Raw genomic sequence first — 18,667 nt, 5'->3', positions numbered from 1 at the left:
CCCCGCGCCCCCCGCCGGCGGGCGCGCTCCCTGGCCCCTGATTCCTCCCGGAGATCCACGCCCCGCCCCTCCCTCACGCTCCCGACGGAGGCTCCGCCCCCAGCCCGAGACTTGGAGGAGTCCGACCCCCGAGCGAGCGCCCTTTTCCACCCCTCTCCAAGGAGGGCCCGAGGGGTTCTGCAGGGGCGAGTTTCGGTTGTCTAAAGCCTTCCTTTTCCCATGATGTGCGCATAGGTATGTAGTTGTCTTGCGTCCCTTCATCCTGCCTGCTCTGAGAGACCCTGAGAGGACCAGAGAGGCGTGGAGTGTACAGCCCCAGAGCTGGAGGGGCGGGCGGGTGGGGAAGGAAAGCGAGGGGTCCGGAAGGGAATGATGAGGTCAGGACCGAGACGCGTTCCGAAAGCTGCGTGGGCGCCGAGATTGTCATGACTTTTGCAGGTAGGAGGAGGCTGACGCACGACCCAGCCGGACTGGGAGTCCTGACAGCGGATTCTGGGTCCTGCTCAGTCCCTCGACTGAGGCCTCAGGCAAATGGCTTAACCCCCTTGAACTTTAGTTTTCTGAAAAAGGAATACAACGGTTAGAGTGGAAAGAGCTGGTCTTCCTCCACACTGGGAAAGTGAGGGCTTTCGCAGGCCGGTATTACACCTGTGTTTACACCGTTTCCAGTAAGTGACTCATTCACTGAGATAGAATGAGTTCGAGATAGTCCTCCGGCTAAAAATCTTTTAACCGAGAGTATGACAGCCTACGACCCAGTCAGTGCCCTCCCTTTCTCCTGCTGCCTGCAACAAGCTTGCACCTTGACCTGGGTGTTTCCTCAAGGAGCTCGCACCAAGGTCACCACCTGGCGCTGGCCTGGTTGGGGGGAATTCGCGAAGACCCCAGAAAAACACTTGTGGCTTTCTCTCTGCTCCTTCCTCCTTCGCAGAGAGGCAGTGTATAGTAACTCCAGCGGGAGTCCTCCGCCAGGCAGCCCACCACGATGCGCCTGTGAGTCTCCACCCAGCTCAGAGCAGGAAAGCTGGTTCTCCTTGAGATTCCTGCGTTCTCTTAGCGATCCGCAGGTGACGGAGCAGGAATGGGGGGTGGGATGAGGGTGGGGAGAAGACATGTATTTGAGGTTTGGTTTCTGTGTGAGAAAAAGAGAAAGTTAGAAAGGATATTTAAAAAAATACTTCCTGTGCTCCAATGTCACTGATTTCTCCTGAGTATGAGTAGAACTGGGGAGAAGGTTTAGAGGGAGGAAAGTACGTTAAATACCTACCCTGTGCCAAACAACCCCATGCGAGGGACATCATCCCCATTTCACAGAGAAGAAGACCAGGGCGCAGGGGGTCACGTCATTTGCCAGGGCCCATCAGCTGAAAAGTCGTGGTCCTGGGGTTGGAACCAAGAGCTGTCTGACTCCTCTGATGGGCAGTTCCACTCTGCCACTCTGCCCTCCGCTAGTACTGGTTGTCCAGCTCTATTTTTCTTTCTTCTCGAAGTGAAGGGAAACCATTTGAACAAACATGGAAGGAAAACTCCGTTTAGGCTCCATCATCATCCAACAAAACTGAAGGGTCAATCCCACTCATTTACAGAGAGACCAGGAGGGGAAGGTGTTGATAAGCAGGTAGGGACAAAGTGGTTGTCGCTGGAGAAATCCAAAAATGACATCAGGAGGTGCATGCAATTCAGTTACAACCGAAGAGGGCAAACCCGGGTGTTTGACAAGTTCCTAGTTCCCATGATTCAGGTGGGATATCTCCGTTCTTCCTCTGTAAAGCCTGGTGGGGACACCCACCCCGCGGAATGGAGCATACAGGAGGCACTCGCGTTCCCACATTGTTCCTTCTCTTTACTTAATTTGTCTTTAATATATTAACAGGCTAAAGAACGTAATTATAAGAAGCAAAGGCTATAGTATAAGATTGGCGGTTCTGTGGCATGGTTCAGCAATTGAATGGTTAATTCAGTCTTGCAAAATAAACTGTTTTCAAGCGTTTTGCTGCGCTCACACGAAGTAAATGCATTATACTGTAGTTGCTGACATATAAAGTGCATCTTTTAATGCAAGCGACATGGCCTTAAAACTGGCTTCATCTTGCCTAATGAAAAGAATAAAAAAATACGTCAAAAGAGTTGCTTAGATCCACACAAAATACCCATTATCTTATGCAGTGCTCCACCAGTGACTGTTAAGTATGTTATCTCCTCAGTGAAGCTACAGTAAGCTCATGCATTTTAATAAAAAATTCTTGCTTGAACTTCCAAAATTCACCCTGCAATGCAGTGCAATTAGTGTATACACAGCATTCTGCGTCTACCCGCTTATCAGTTCATTTTCACGACATTTTTAACTGCAGGGCTTGGCTTCCCAGATACAGATCAGACCTCGAAGAAGAGTGATTCCCTTCAGGGTTTTAGTCCTGGAGCACCATTCTGTACAAGAGAGCAGTTAAATTTGGGGAAATTAAGACAAAGTCTGGGGCAGGTGGTGCTTTGAGGTAAATAAGGGTAAAGTAATTTGGAATTAGAAAGGCAAAAAGGTAGGATTAAATTATACAGAGAAAATAATGCTAGCTGGGGTACTTGAGGAGTTAGCATGAAGATTGGACCAAAATAATCCAAGCCTGTATCTCCCTAGCTGGAGAAGAGACCTCAAATGATAGAGAGGTGTTCAATTTTAGTCAACAAACATTTCTCGAGTGCCTTCTCCTTATGAAGCACAGGATGAGGGAATATAGGGGGAAAAAGAAAGATGAAAAAAAGACAGAATAAAAGCTCTATGAGAGGAAGATAAGCTAGGAGCAGTGAGGATTCAAAGGAGGAAAAGATAAAACCGCAAGAAGTGGTTTCAGGGAGGAAGGGGCTTTGTAGGATGAGAAGGATTATAATTTGTGGACAGTGGGGACTTTCCAGACGGAGAGAGTGGTATCCGCAAAGGAATGGACGTGGGCGAGGCAGAAGACTTTTTGAGAGATTTCTTATCCAGTCTGGCTGGAGCATGATTATTGGAGACAAGCCTGGAAATGGCGTGGGGCACTGGGCAGGAAAGGCTTGCTTTCTAAGTGAGCCAACGGGAGAGGATTGACATTTCTCATCAGCTGGACGATGCTCTCCAAGTTAGCTTTTCATTTGCTCTGTCTGGATCGTATATCTCAGGTGGATTAGGAAGTGGGAGAAGAAATTGGAGACAAGGAGACTGGCTTAGAGTTTCTAACCCTGGTCCAGATGGGAGGTCAGGGCTTGATAAGGGACATAAGCAGGGGCAATGGAAAGGATGGATGTTGGAGGGAGGGCTTTGAAAGGCATCAAGAGGGAGATGTGGGAACTGGATGCTTCCTGATCACTGTGAGCAGTGAGATCTTAACTACTCATGGCTTACAGGATGGGGTGCTTCCTCTGTGTCAGGCCCTGTGTGCTACATGCTCTATGTGCTTTCACTTAAACTGCACAGGGACTCTGAGGTCAGTGCTGTTGCTGAGGGAGAGGAGGGAATCAAAGATAACCAACAGAACTTTCGCTTCAAGAGACTGGTAGAAAGATGATGTCATTAGTACAAATAAGGAAGTCAGAGGATTTCGCTTGTGGTCTCTGGAGTCTGAAGTGTATGGAGCCATCTGGTGAATGAAGTTCTCCTGCCAGAGTGGTGTCTGGAGCCAGAGGAAAAATGAAAGAGCTTGGAGGGGTGGGTGAGGAAGGAGCAAAGATGAGGCGAAGAGAGGCCTGGTGATCTAGAAGGCCATGCATGAAACAGAGGCGCTCTCTTCCAGACCTTGTGTAATCCGGAGCAGTGTGAAGAGAGGTCTCTTGGAGAGGATGGAGGAAGCATTGTCAAGGGAATTCCAGGTTTCTGCTAATTGAATGAGGTGGGGTGTGTTCAAGACCAGCTTAAACTCTTAGTTACTTTGCTTATATCAGCAGGTGTTTCCAGCAGACCCCATGGAAGAAGTAGATCAAATGGGAGCACAGATGGGATGGGAAAGGCCGGCTTGACAGGGATGCAAGTCGGGAAAAGGGCGGATTTAGCAAGGGGAGGAGGGTGACGGCAGGTGAGAGAGGATGAAACTCCTGGAAGCCATGGGTGTGTGCCGGGCTGCCTTGGTGGCATCTGGAGTCCCAGAGCCATCATGGAGGGGATTGCCAGGGTAAGGAGAGAAGGAAAAAGGTCTTCTGAAAGTTTGCTGTGAGGAGCCCTTCTGGGTTCCCTCTGTCCTGCGAGAAGATGGTATTCTCAGCCAGCCAGTAAAGGTTCCTAGGCGTACGCGGCCCCACTCCTCTTTCTTTTTCCTTCCAAGTGATCATCAGCTCTTTAAGTTGCCAACCCTCAATTCTCTCTTCCTTCTCGAAGGTGTGGAAACTCAATCTGATCAGTTAATCCTGGTCCTGTGGTTATGGCATCACATCCTTGTGTCCCAACTTTGTTTTTTTTAAACCATTCCCAACATCCCGTTCTTCCCTGTCTTCAGTCCCAGGCAGTGCTACCCAGGATAAGCCATGTTAAATAATTTACATTATTTTATCCCAAGCACTGAATAGATTCCCCCCTCCAAACTGAAAGCTATTATTTAAATAACTGCAGATGTCAGAATCTCAACCCACATGGGACTGAAAGCCTAGGGTTCAGGATTGTTACGACGTTTCTTTGTGCCCAAGCGCCGTAGAACTCAGATGTCAGGTGTTGAAGAAGGAAAACACTTTTCTCCCCTTTTATAATATAATTACAGTGAGATGTGTATTCAGTGACAGATACCTTATTGCAAACCTCATTTTTTTCCAAAATGTTACTGTTATGGATTGACTTGTGTTCCCCTACCACCCCTCCCCCCAAAAAGATATATTGAAGTCTTAACCCCCAGTATCCCCAATAAGGTCAGATGTGACCTTATTTGGAAGTAGGGTCTTTACAGATGTAACCAAGTCTAAATAAGGTCATTAGGGTGGGTCCTAACCCAGTATGACTGGTGTCCTTATAAAAGGGGGAAATTTTGACCCAGAGACAGACACACAGAGGGAGGACAGTGTAAAGACACAACGAGAGAAAGGCCATGTGGGTAAAGTGATGCATTTACTAGCCAAGGAAGGCCGAGGATTGCCAATGCGCCCCAGGAGCTGAAAGACACAAGGAAGGATTCTTCCCTGAAGCTATCAAAGAGAGCTTGGCCCCTGTGACACCTTGATTTGGGACCTCTAGCCTCCAGCACTGTGAGACAATAAATTGCTGTTGTTTTGAGCCACCCAGTTTTTGGTATGGCCAGCCCTCTGTTTCTAAGGCTTCAGATCCACAGCTGGTTGACTCCAAGGATATGAAACCCAAGGATACAGGAGGCTGACTGTATTCCTTGAACTACCTCATTTTATATAAGGGACTGGAGCATCTGTGGATTTGGGTATGCGGGGCACTCCTGGAACCAATCCCCCACGGATACCTAGGGACGACTGTACTTTGTTAGAGCAGCCCTAGGAAACTAATATAGTTCCTAAAATAAAAATGTTCCAATGAGTGATATACACTACAGCTTCTAGACAGATGATCGATAGTTTTCAAAAATCACGAACATGACCTACAGAGGCATGTTAATTAATGCCCACCATGAATGTAATGCCAGACAGTTCACTAGAATAAGAAAGTCAGAGTGTCCCTTCATTCAACCTGCCCGAGGAAGAAAAAGGTCATTCTTTCATCTGTAGCTCCCTCTTTCTCCAGTTTTAAGGTCCATGGTTAGGGGAAAGTCCCAGTTCCTTAATTGAGTTTGTATTTGCATGGTTGAGAAACTCTTTACCTCCACACCCAGGCAGTGTGCATTAAGTATCTCGAAGCCCATCAAGGGATTGTTCTGGGTCCACAGACACATCCAGAGATGCCCTTAATGGACCTTAGAAGTCATCTTGGCCTAATCCTTCACTGACAAATGGGGGCCCTGAGGCCCTAGATGACCAATGTGACTTGCCCAAGGTCTCATAGAACATTTCATAATACTTCTTCTGAGCTTTCAAGGTTGTTTGATTTTAATGTGAACTCAGCTGTGAGTTAAGGATGTGAAAATGAGAACTATTTGAAGAATTAATTCATCACGCCCACTGCTTGGCTTTCTGACTGAGCTGGGGTCAGAGTTGAAAAGCAGCAGAACATTTTACACTGGGAAGGTCACAAAGGAAAAACAAACCCATTTGAAAGATGTGTTTACTTACCCTCAAGCAGACCTCCTGATGGCGCAGCCACATTGGAAGACAGTCTGACAGTTTCTTAAAAAGTTAACTGTAAACTTGTCGTATGGCCCAGTAATTCCACCCTCAGATATCTACCCAAGAGAAATGAAAATATGTCCACACAACAACTTGCATACCAATGTTCATACAACATTATTCATAATAGTTAAACAGGGAAACAACCCAGATGTCCATCAACTGGTCAATGGATAAGCAATATGTGATATATCTGTATAATGTAATACTATTCAGTAATAAAAAAGAATGAAATAGTGATACATGTGGCAACACAGATGGACCTCAGAAACATGCTAAGTACCAAGTGAAAGAAGCCAGACTCAAAAGACAACTTAATGTACGATTCCATTTCTGTGAAATATCCAGGGGCTTCCTTGGTCGCACAGTGGTTAAGCATCCACCTGCCAATGCAGGGGACACGGGTTTGAGCCCTAGTCTGGGAAGATCCCACGTGCCGCGGAGCAGCTAAGCCCGTGCGCTGCAACTACTGAGCCTGCGCTGTAGAGCCTGCGAGACACAACTACTGAGCCCACGTGTCACAGCTACTGAAGCCTGCATGCCTAGAGCCCATGCTCCGCAACAAGAGAAGCCACTGCAATGAGAAGCCTGCACACCGCAACGAGGAGTGGCCCCTGCTCGCCGCAACTAGAGAAAGCCTGTGTGCAGCAACAAAGACCCAATGCAGCCTAAAAGAAAAAAAAGAAAAAAAAAAAGAAATATCCAAAAAAGGCAACTTTTCAGAGACAGAAAGTAGATCAGTTGTTGCCTAGGGCTGGAGGTGGGAAAGGGGTTGGAGAGTGAGGATGAACTGTAAATGGCCATGGGGGGGATCTTATTGAGATGATGAAAATGTTCTAAAACCAGATTGTGATGATGATTGAACAACTTGACCAGTTTACTAAAAATTATTGAGTAGCACGCTAAAAATTGTTGCACTTTATCGTATATAAATTATACCTCAATAAAGTTGTTTATAAAAAGAGAAAGATGGAATAGTATTCAGCCTTGAAGGAAATTTTGACACATGCTACAACACAGATAAACCTCGAGGGCATTAGGCCAAATGAAGTCAGCCAAGAGGACAATTGCTGTTTGATTTCACCTAAGTACCTAGAGTAGTCAAAGTCATGGGGACAGAAAGGAGAATGGTGGTTGCCAGGGCTTTTGGGAGGGGGGAGTGGGGAATTATTGTTTAATGGATACAGTTTCAGTTTGGGAAGATGAAGTTCTGGAGGTGGATGGTGGTGATGGCTGTACAACAATGTGAATGTCCTTAATGCCATGGCATCGCACACTTAAAAAAAGTTATAACGGTAAATTTTATGTTACATATATTTTATCACAATTAGAGAGAGAGATCACCCGTGTCTCTGTGAGAGAACTGCCTGAGTGTGAAAGATGAAGCAGGTCTGAGAAATCTCACGTATCTTTAGGTCAGTGAACCTTAGTCATTCAGAAGGCCATCGGGTTTAAACTCCTGTAGCAGATAGATGGATCCATGATTCTCTAACATCACAGAAACTCCAGGCTGATTGCTGCCTGATAAATCAGGTCAGGGTTGAGAAAACATCACATGCTTTACTGTGGTTGAACAGTTGCTTCCCCCTCGTCTTTCCCAAGGCAGCTTCGGTTTCGGTTTTACTAGGTCAGTAGGCTTCCCGAGTGTCCTGACCTCTGTGTTGTTGTTGACTTTGACAGGAAACCTTCTGTGTAACCTTACCTCTGAGACCCAGTTATCAGTTGCCCAAACCCAGCCATAAGGATGTCATTCCATGGACCATATCTTAGAGGGTTTCACTTACAAAGGTAAGCCGGTGCTCTAAATCAAGTTTTCCTGAGGATTTTTTCAGTGGTAGAATAAAAGGTTTCTATTTATCTAAAAAGAACATGTCATTTGCCATCTGTTGTAAAGTTGTCTAAACCTCTTGAAAAACTGTTTCCTTTGGTTAGTCACCCTTGAAGTGAGGTGGCCTTTTCTCTTTCCCTTCTTCTTTTTTTTTTTCCTTAGCTTCTCTTTTTTTAAATTTTTTTTTTTTTGCGGTACGTGGGCCTCTCACTGTTGTGGGCTCTCCCGCTGCGGAGCACAGGCTCCAGACACACAGGCTCAGCGGCCATGGCTCACGGGCCCTGCCGCTCCGGGGCATGTGGGATCTTCCTGGACCGGGGCACGAACCCGTGTCCCCTGCATTGGCAGGCGGACTCTCAACCACTGCGCCACCAGGGGAAGCCCTTCTTAGCTTTTCATAGAAAATATACCACAAAAGGATCTCAAGACAATTTTTGGACACAGAGCATTTTACCAATAAACAGCCTTGGCCCTTTGCAGGAGTAAAATCCCATTTTAATACAGCACAAGGGACGCTGGAGAGAGGTCTTATTTCTCTCTGCGGTACACCACATGGTGAAACCAAAAAAAAGACTTTAACTTGCTTCCTCCTTTCAGGTTTCTGAGTGCGTGCACTCAGTCCAGAGACGTATGTTGCTTGGTTTCTGCATGGGGTGGGGTGGGGTGGGGTGACATGGGGGAGCAAATAAACCTCCCCTGTAGGACCTGCAGGTACCCTGTAGCCTCAGGTCCACAGTACATAATTGACACAGAGTATCTATCTATGCCAACCCCTGCACCTTCTACAAACACTGACTCTTATTAGTAAATTACCTCTTCCCAAGTCATAATGTCACAGAATTAGCATTCTCATTTTGCATCTCTGTCAAGTAGTAGGGGGAGGACTTGCCTAGGCAGACCAGTTAATAATCAAGTGTAGAAGATTGGAGGGAAAAAACCACGATTAATTTGGTCTTCCAGAGCCTCTGTATAAAACTCCCAGATAGCGTCGCATGCCGTGTCACCAGTGCGGCACTTTGTGGAGTCGGAATGATCAGCGCACTCCTGACTGGTGCTGACATATAATAATAATTGTGGCCGAGAGGCTCCTGGAGGGACACTTGGTGGAGTATCCAGTGACCACAGAATGTAACCGATTCAACAAGCTTTGCAGTGACCAGTGAATGGGGAAAGGGGGGCATCATAGCTAGAAGACAGAGCAGAGCAAAAGCTTGAGCTGATTTACTGGAAAGCCCCAGGCCTTGTTAAGGAATCTTTATGATAATAGCTCTTTTGACTGGCCGTTCTGTTTTTTCCCTTTCAGAAGTAGCAATGGTGGTTGGCTGGGAAAGATGTGGAGAGAGCAGGGTAGGAAGGGGGTCGGAAGACACGTGACAGGGCTGATTAACAAGTAGTCTTTGTGAGCATTGGCCAGGGGACACCTGCAGCTCTTCCAGACATGCCTGCCCAGTAGGGGTGGTTTGAATGAGAAAACAGCTTCCCAAAAGATGTAACACAAGAGCATAAAAGGAAAAGAAAACTGTGCATTTGTGAGATGAGGGAATTGTAGAGTTTTATCTCTGATTCTCCTTTAAATAAACCTTTTACTATCTAATACTCTCACCCGTAGGTCAGGGCTCACCAGATGACGAGAGAGAGGACTCATTACCAGGGCTCCAAGCTGGTGTTTTGCTCAAAAAGGAATTTGCTTTCAAACAGACATGTATTCACTAATCTCTTTTCTTAAAAAAAATAAAATAAAACAAACACAAAATCTCTTCCAACTCAGCTGACTAAGTCTGAGTGGGAATGACAGCAGCATTCACTGGCGTGATCCCACAGAGCAAGTGTCCAGGATGAAAATAAATGTGACTTTTCCTATCAGGGCACAGTGGTGCTTTGTTTGTAATTCAATTAAAGAACAGGCGTTACAATGCTCTTGTATGACAGAGGAGATAATAAAGAGATCCACATCTTTGGGGCTGAAATTCAGCTAAACCTGTGCTTGACAGTTTGGAATCAGTATCTTAAGAGAGCCAGAAGGGGACAGTCCTTGGTTTCCAAGGGGCTATACTTGGGGGAGGGGGGAGAAGCAAAAGAAAAAATCCTCGTACCTTCCATGTTCAACCAGCTTAGCCCAGATGTATTCTAGGTGGTTGTTTCTCAAATTTATTGATATTTTCCATAGCTAATAGAGCCTTGATGAATATCAATTGTGTGATCATATTGTGAGATATTAATTCATCTTTCGGTCTGTCTATCTCTCTCTCTCCCCCCCTATTGAAATGCTAAGTCGCCAAATAAGGTCATCACTTAAGTTTGGTTTTAGCAGGACTTGGAAGGAATTAAGTGAGGTGTCATCACTGTCACCTTTGGAAAAGCTTTCCTGACTGTGGAAGCTGAGTTGGATGTCCCTTCTTGGCATTTTCACTGGCTTCAGTTTCCTTGTCTGTAAAACATAATTAGTGATACCTTCCTCGGGAGGTTGTTTTGAAAATTAAGTAAGCTAAGTTATGTAAAATGCCTAGTTCAGAACCTGGTGTCTTAGCCCATTCAGGCTGCTATAACAAAGTACCAGAGACCAGTGACTTATAAGCAGAAAACATTTCTCAGCGTTCTGGAATCTGAGAAGTTTGAGATCAAGACACTGGCAGATTCAGAGTCTGGTGAGAGCTCACTTCCTGGGTCATAGAAGGCTGTCTTTTTGCAGTGTCCTCACGTGGTGGAAGGGGTGAGGGAGCTCTCTGGGGTCTCTTCTGTAAAGGCACTAATCCCATTCATGAGGGCTCCACCTTCATGACCTAATCATCCCCAAAGACCCCCCCATCTCCTGGTACTATCACCTTGGGGGTTGGGTTTCAATACATGAATTTGGGGGGGACCCAAACAATCAACCTGTAGCACCTGGCAGGCACTCTCAGTAATCGATAGGCATTGTTAGAGCATGCATCAGAAAGCTAAGTCCATTCATTTACTCATTTGGCGCGCTTTTTTTTTTTTTTTTTGAGGACACACCTTGTACTAGGCGCTAAGCAAGCCCCTGATGATAACAGCAATGAGCCCAACAGATATGCTTTCTGACTTTCTGAATCGGACAGTATAATGGAGGGGAGAGGGGTAGGCAATGGGAGAGCCAAACAGGACCATGCACTTTTGATGACAAATTGTGACAGGTGCTCTGAACGGACAGTGCTTTGTAAGGTCACAGTGCAGGAGAACTCCATCATCTAGGGAGTCAAAGAAGTCTTCCTTCTGAATGGACTTTGTTGCCGAGTTTGCAAGGATAAGGTTTGACATGGAGGGTGGGACATGAGGCAGAAGCAGGATGTGAGAAAGGGGTATCTGTTCTGTTGTGGTTTAATTTCATACTGTTGGAGGATCAGGGGATTTATTGATGTGAACTTAGAAGACTAAATTCCTCCAGTGCCTTTTCTGGCATGAGTTGCTGTCCTCTGGTATCACAGGGATGCGTATGAAGGGAACACAGACAATGCAAGGGAGACGGTTTAGGGGTCTGCGGGGAAGGCACCTGGCTGGCAAATAGGAAGGAGCCAATAGGATCGTGGAGTTAACACAAGGAACACCGGGCTGAGAGGCAGGAGAGTTAGATCTTGTCCCCAGCTAGCAGCTGTAGGATACAGATGAGAAAACTGGGCTTCAAGAAGATTGTGTATTTACCCAGGATATGCACCTGACAGGTGGTAAAACTTAAACTAAAATCCAGGCCTTCTTATTCCAGGTCTCTTGACTATACCACAAATGGAAGGATTTGAGAAAATAATCGCTGAGGTCCCTTCCAGGTTTAAAGTTTAATATTATGAATGATCCCCATGGTACTTCCTCAATAGTAAAGAGAAAAAAAACGAAAAAGAAAGAAAAGGAGGAAAGGTAAGGTCAACAAGGATGGAAGGAAGGAAGGATGGAAGGAAGGAAGGAAGGATGGAAGGAAGGGAGGAAAGAAAGAAAAAGAAAGAAAGAAAGAGAAAAGAAATGAGATGAAGACCCACAGAGACAGACAAAAAAGAAAAAGAGAAAGGAAAAGAGAAAAGAAAAAAATCTTAAATTTTATCTATGATTTTTCTACTTTGGAATATGTCCAACTTAATCATTTATAGAGCCGTTAAAGTCCACATCAGAGCACTTGCCAACTGAGTGTTCTGTCTCCAGCCCACCGTCAGGGCACTCACTAGGATGGATGTGAGACTTCCCTGCCATATTATCATAATGTTTATTCCAGCCAATGCTTGATTATCTGTGCCAAACACAGGGCAAACCATGGAGACACGAAGCCCTGAGAGAGTTCACACGGTTCTGAGTCATTAGCTCCACTATCCTCGCAGCTCCAAAAGCGGCCAAGCTGGAGGTGTCTGCAGAGCTTCATTGCCTTAACCTCTTCCATGCTATTGTGTTGAGCCTGTAGGTTCAGAAATGAGACATAACGCCAGGCAAAGAAACAATTTACTTTGCACCCAGGGCAGACACCAAGTTAAGTCACCTGGCCAAAATTAGGGTCTCGAAGGTAGGCAGTGCCTTGTCCTTTTATTTTTTACACCAAACCTCCTTTTGGCTACTCTAGGTATAAGGCAAATTTGCTTCTCCTCGAAGCCTTTTGGGCATTTCCTTTTTCCCTAAGCCATGGCGACCAGACACTGTTCTTCATGCCAATGTCTGCTTCACTGCCCTCCCCTGTCACACACACACAATTTTTCAGTTTACGCTTTTGTAAGAAATTTAAATGTGTTGCCAGTTAAACACAATATCAAAGGCCCCAAGTTGTTTAGTTCTGTTTCTCTATTAGAAGAAAGGAATCATGATAAAAATTGTGCTTTGTGGTTCTAATGGAATTTAGATATGTTTTTAAACAAAATGTTGGTAAGAGACACCTATCTCCTCCTCACCAAAACCCCTCATTTTATAAAACAAGTATTTTAAAAAGTTGGATCTATTTTTTTCTGTGGAATAGAAACTCAGGAGTGACGTTGAAACTTGCTGTTAGTAATACATAGCAACAGCTCCCGGGCTCTCCGTGGTGTAGAAAGAGCAAGCTAATGACTAAAATTGAGATATTCTGACGTGATATAATACGTAGACAAATAAATTGTCTCTAAAAACAGCGTATTAATAGCACTCTCATTTTTAACCAAAGTTACTGTAAAACAGAAGGATCTTCTCAACGCTTATCCCAAATTCCATTATTTAAGTATTTCCAAGGGCTGGAGGAATATCTAGAAATGTACAGACCAGAAAGTACAAGAGAGTCAAGAGAGAAAATAAGGTCAGTTCTTCCTGACACACAAGCTACTTCAAAGGAAACTGGACATCTTTTAAGGAGCAAGGGACTGTCTTTTGGGGTCTAGGCCATCAGAAGACGGTTCTGTTCAGAAATGTCATCTGTGTGTCGTGGAATCCCCAGTCTAAGATTTAACTCAAGACTGGCTACACTGGGTCATGTCATTGGAGAGTAACCTATGTTACTTTAGAAAAGATGTTTGTTTTTTTTTTTTGGCCACGCAGCATGTGGGATCTTACTTCCCCAACCAGAGATTGAACCCACACCCACTGCATTGGAAGCACAGAGTCTTAACCACTGGACCACCAGGGATGTCCCAAGATATTGTGTTTTAAGAAAAGACATTATTGCCCTTTGTGATAATAACCCTCTGTTCAGGATACAGACACATCCCTAGTTCCTCTTAATGACCTATGATGTGTGTATAAACTGTGAGTTTGTATTCACACTTTTGAATGTATGTACATTTAGTCTGTATCTTTCAAGGTTATCAAGTTCAATAAGGTTTCCAACTACTTTGCAAAGTAATACTTTATTTTACTTTCTCCAAATGCTCTCATTTTCTATCTCCAAAAGGTGATCCTACGTCCCCTTTGGGCTCCACGGAAGCTGTTCATATTCTTTCACTACTTCTGCAAGATTTCTTTTTTTAAATTAATTTATTTATTTAAAAATTTAAAAAAAAATTATTTTAGGGCTTCCCTGGTGTCGCAGTCGTTGGGAGTCCGCCTGCTGATGCAGGTGACACGGGTTCGTGCCCCGGTGTGGGAGGATCCCACATGCCGCGGAGCGGCTGGACCCGTGGGCCATGGCCGCTAAGCCTGCGTGTCCGGAGCCTCTGCTCCACAGCGGGAGAGGCCACAACGGTGAGAGGCCCGCGTACCGCAAAAAACAAAAAAATTATTTTATTTTTGGCTGCGTTGGGTCTTCGTTGCTGCGCACGGGCTTTCTCTAGTTGTGGCGAGCGGGGGCTACCCTTCATTGCGGTGTGCGGGCTTCTCATCGCGGTGGCTTCTCTTGTGGCAGAGCACAGGCTCTAGGCGCACAGGCTTCAGTAGTTGCAGCACATGGGCCCAGTAGTTGTGGCACTCGGACTCTAGAGCACAGGCTCAGTAGTTGTGGCGCACGGGCTTAGTTACTCTGCGGCATGAGGGATCTTCCTGGGCCAGGGCTCTAACCCGTGTCCCCTGCATTGGCAGGCGGATTCTTAACCACTGCGCCAGCAGGGAAGTCCCTGCAAGTTTTTTTTTTAAATCTCTCTTGGTCTTGCCCTAAGTTTCAGTACACAAGTTCGTCCTAGACATGTCCCCTTAAATCTGTCATCATCGATGGAATGCGTTTACCCTACCAATGAGTTTTTCCTTCCATATTTTCTATTCTAATCGGTTCTAATTGTTCTACCCATAGAGTTCTTTCATACCACCCTCCCCAATCTAAATTCTGCTCATTCTCCAAAGTTCATCTTTAGGTCATTTCCCCAACTCCCCCCACCATGTCCTTTCCCTCTTAATCCAATCCACTCCAAACTCCAAACTACTCTACCATTTCTGTTGGTCCCCTTCATGCCACCTCCAAGCCTCCTTTCATTGTTCTTAACCATTTTAGAGTTTTCTCTCTTGCTCTTGCCTTGACAGTGAGAGACCAAAGGCCAGATATCCCAATTTAGACTTGTTCTGTAGGAGGGAGCTTTGCATCTAGCAAGAGCCATACACTGCATTTTAGAGTCTTTAATGGTTTTTCCCTGTCAATCTTTGTCAAGAAGATATTTAGTCTGTCCTCTTGCTAAGTTTATTCCCCACCTGGATCCCTTTTATTGCATCTATACAAACAAGGACACACCTATTATGACTGTGGAAGCTGGTTATCTCAATATGAAGTAGCAGGAAGGGGATTCAGTGGGCTATCATGCTGATAGATTAAGACTCTGCAGTCTTTAGAGCAGCTACAAACTTCATGGAGGTGTTTGACTGAAAATTTTATGGTATCTTTGGGTAAAAGAAGGGAAATAAATTGTGCTGAATCTGAGCATATCTGGCTCCTGAAGCAGTCATTGCTCATTCTGAATTAACTCACTGGCCTTCTGGATTTTATATACTGTACAACCTCACAGGCTTGTCCTGCCACAGGCAGCGTGATTGACCTTCAGGGTACTAATAAGGTCAGCATTTGCTGCCCTGGTCCAACCCACCATGCGTACTCGGTTCTCATCACCACTTTTCTGAGCCAGGGACCTCATCTTTTCCTTATGCAGTTTCTATCGTCATAAGCTCAGGGTTAAGCCAACAGCAAGGTGATGTGTTACCAAAAAAAGTCAGTACAATCTTAGACTCATTGCAGCTTTGGGTGATGGCATCCTGGGCAGAGCTGACGTTCTAGCAGAGCCAAGAGTCTGGACACTGTTGATAAGGAACAGTTTAAAAGGCTGGAAGCTGTATCACCCAGAAAAGAGGATGAGAGCGAGCAACAGGATTCTCTTTTTATCTCTACGGGTTGGGAGGTAATGTGGAAGTGGGACTTTGTTCATATGAAAGCTAGGACTAGTGAGGTTAAATTATAGGGAAGCTCCGTAAGTTTAAAAATGGAAGGGATTGCATTGTAACTGGTGGGCACTCTCCTAACACTAGTCAGATGTAAGGACTTGCGTTCAGTGGTTAATCAAGATACTATGGAAGAGATGCCTGCATTACGTGAAACTAAAGAGACGCAAATCAGCTCTAACTCCAGCCTTCTTTGAATCTGTGATGGTTTCCAATTCATTTATGTCTTTCAAGAGATGTAGCACCTGAAACAAGTAAGACTCCAGATTTCGTATGGATGAAAAGATTTTATGCGAGGGCAGGATTGGGAGGGGGGAATGGGCAGGGGGAAGGTTTTTCCAATATTAATCTTGATGGTTTTGTTCTAGTAGGTCTATCTTGAAAACAGCAGTGGTCACTCACAAGGCGATACTAATTTTGTTCCCTCCTTCACAACCAGTACACAACTCATTACAGTCGCCCCTTACTATTCATGGGGGATTGGTTCCAGGACCCCCACGGATACCAAAATCCACAGATCTCAAGTCTCTTATATAAAACCCGGTAGTACCATCAGCTCTCTGTATCTGCGGGTTCCGCGTCTGCGAATTCAACCAATCTTGGATTGAATTTCGACTATAAGTACACGAGGATTTCAGGCATTCTAAAACCTCTAAAACTTTGAAAAATAATGTTTGGTTGCTTTTTCATGTCAATTTACAATGACTAAGAGTACCAAATAATTAGGCTTTGGGGGAATTATTCTTTGGAGAAAAAGTACCTTTTACTGAGTTGTTTTCGTACATATATCACATTCAATCTCTAAAATAATTCTACAAGGTAAGCATTTTTATTCCAGTTTTACAGTTGATGGAGTTGGGGACTGCAGGCAACTTATTCAAGTTCACATGACCATAATGCTGCTGCGCTAGTCTTTGAATCTGGGCCTGTGTGATGCCACAGTCCTTTCACAGAATCCCATGGCTCTAATCGTATATCCTGCATATTTTTGAAAGATGGAAGGCAATGTTTAGAGAAGCCTGTTACTTCTGAAAGACATGACTTGGCTTTACAAGGATGGAGGAGTATTTGCTTAGCGGGTGGGAACTCCAGCTCTGGCAATGCACTAGCATGGGTCTGAATATCAGCTCTTCCCTCTTAAGTCGCTGAGTGCCCTTCAGCAAGTTCAATAACTTGTGTAGGTCTCTATCCTTATCTGAAAAATGGGAGTGCTAACAGTATCTTCCTCATAGGGCTGTTTTTAATAGTAAATGAAATAATATATGGAAAGCACCTAACACAGTGTGGACATGGTAAGTTTTAGCCATTGTGAGGAGTATACGGTTGACCCTTGAATGATACAAGTTGGAACAACACTGGTCTACTTATATGTGAACTTTTTTCTATAAATATATTGGAAGAATTTTTGGAGATTTGCAACAACTCGAAAAAACTTGGAGATGAACCGTGTAGCCTAGAAATATCGGTAAATACAGTACAGTATTGTAAATGTATTTTCTCTTCCTTATGAGGGATTTTCTTAACATTTCAAGATATAGTAGTTCTGTCACCCCCTCAAAGTTCCCTCGTGCCCCTTTGTGGTCAACGCCATCCTGCCATTTCTGGCCCCTGGCAATCGCTGACCTAATTCCTGTCCTTATAGTGTTGCCTTTTCCAGAAAATCACACTGGTAGAATCGTATAGTATGTCGCATTTTGAGTCTGCCTTCTTTCACTTAGCATAATGCTTTTGATATTCATCCATGTTGTTCCATGTAGTAGTATGTTTTTTTAATGCTGAATAGTATTCCATTATATGGATATACCACATTTGTTTACCCAGTCATCAATTGACGGACATTTAATTTCTTTCTGGGTTTTGGTGATTTTGAATAAAAATTCATTTTGAAAGGGTTTTTTCTTTTTTTTGAAAGTTGTCAGCCTTGGTTTTTAGCAACTTCCCATAACTTACTCATGTAGCAATTAGCAATCAGTACTTTTAGTTTGATTTGATATTAAGGAATTATCTTTTGCCTTTTCGCCTTTTCAACTGAAGTATTCATTCTGAAATACGATGACAACTAGGGCAGGCTGGCCATGGGAACTCAGCATAGATGCTCCAATAGGTAGCCTTCTTCCTGTACTTGTCATTCCAGGCCTGCGACTTTCCTCGTGGAGAATAGAATGCCACTTCTTCTCCGTATCTGAACAGGCAGATATTCTGCTCGAGGAGGGGACTCAGAAGGTAGTGGTTGTAGCTGCCTGAGATCCAGTAGTCACCCTTTGCAATAAGGCTGTGATATAAATAATCGCATGTGCATGGGTTTTCAACTTTACTCATGGGAAATTGGGAGCCGAACTTTAGTTCTTCAAACTGTTCCGTTTTGAAAATTACCTATCTGAGAAGTAAGAAGAAAAGGGCTTATAAAGACATCAAAGTTCTAAGATAGGTGAGTTCTGATTTATTACTTAGTGTATTCACTGAAACTGGAATTTGTCTTTTAGATTCATCTGCCCCTGGCATCACAGTGCTGCAGCGTGCTGCAGTATCACATTGCAAAGCTATGGCTGTTGAAACTTCTCTCTCTCTCTCTCTCTCTCTCTCTCTCTCTCGCTCTCGCTCTCGCTCTCGCTCTCGCTCTCTCTAACATCTTTCTTTTCCCAGAAAAAGGTGGGGGGGAGGAGAAGATGAAGCAAGGAAAAGGGGGTAAGGAGTGGAGAAGAAGGAAATAGAAACCCTGGGTAATTATATAGCACCTTTGATGTTAGAATCTCAAAAGTTGTTTTCAAAATCAACTCACTTGACACTACTTGACTGTCA

At 44.7% G+C, this 18,667-nt stretch overlaps 1 long non-coding RNA gene across 1 annotated transcript in view; it reads left to right on the top strand.

Annotated features, from left to right (window-relative positions):
- Positions 1-119: 119 nt before the first annotated feature.
- LOC132417525 (uncharacterized) overlaps positions 120-18,667 on the top strand; it is a 40,223-nt gene continuing 21,675 nt past the window's right edge. Inside the window, exons 1-2 of the long non-coding RNA XR_009517867.1 lie at positions 120-234; positions 7,915-8,022. This is a non-coding gene — a long non-coding RNA (uncharacterized lncRNA). The remainder of the gene's footprint in view (positions 235-7,914; positions 8,023-18,667) is intronic.

This window comes from Delphinus delphis, chromosome 21 (genome assembly GCF_949987515.2).
Source record: "Delphinus delphis chromosome 21, mDelDel1.2, whole genome shotgun sequence".
In the NCBI taxonomy this organism is placed as follows: domain Eukaryota; kingdom Metazoa; phylum Chordata; class Mammalia; order Artiodactyla; family Delphinidae; genus Delphinus; species Delphinus delphis.
The sequence above is the reverse complement of the archived record's forward strand: the minus strand, read 5'-3'. Positions and strand labels throughout refer to the sequence as shown.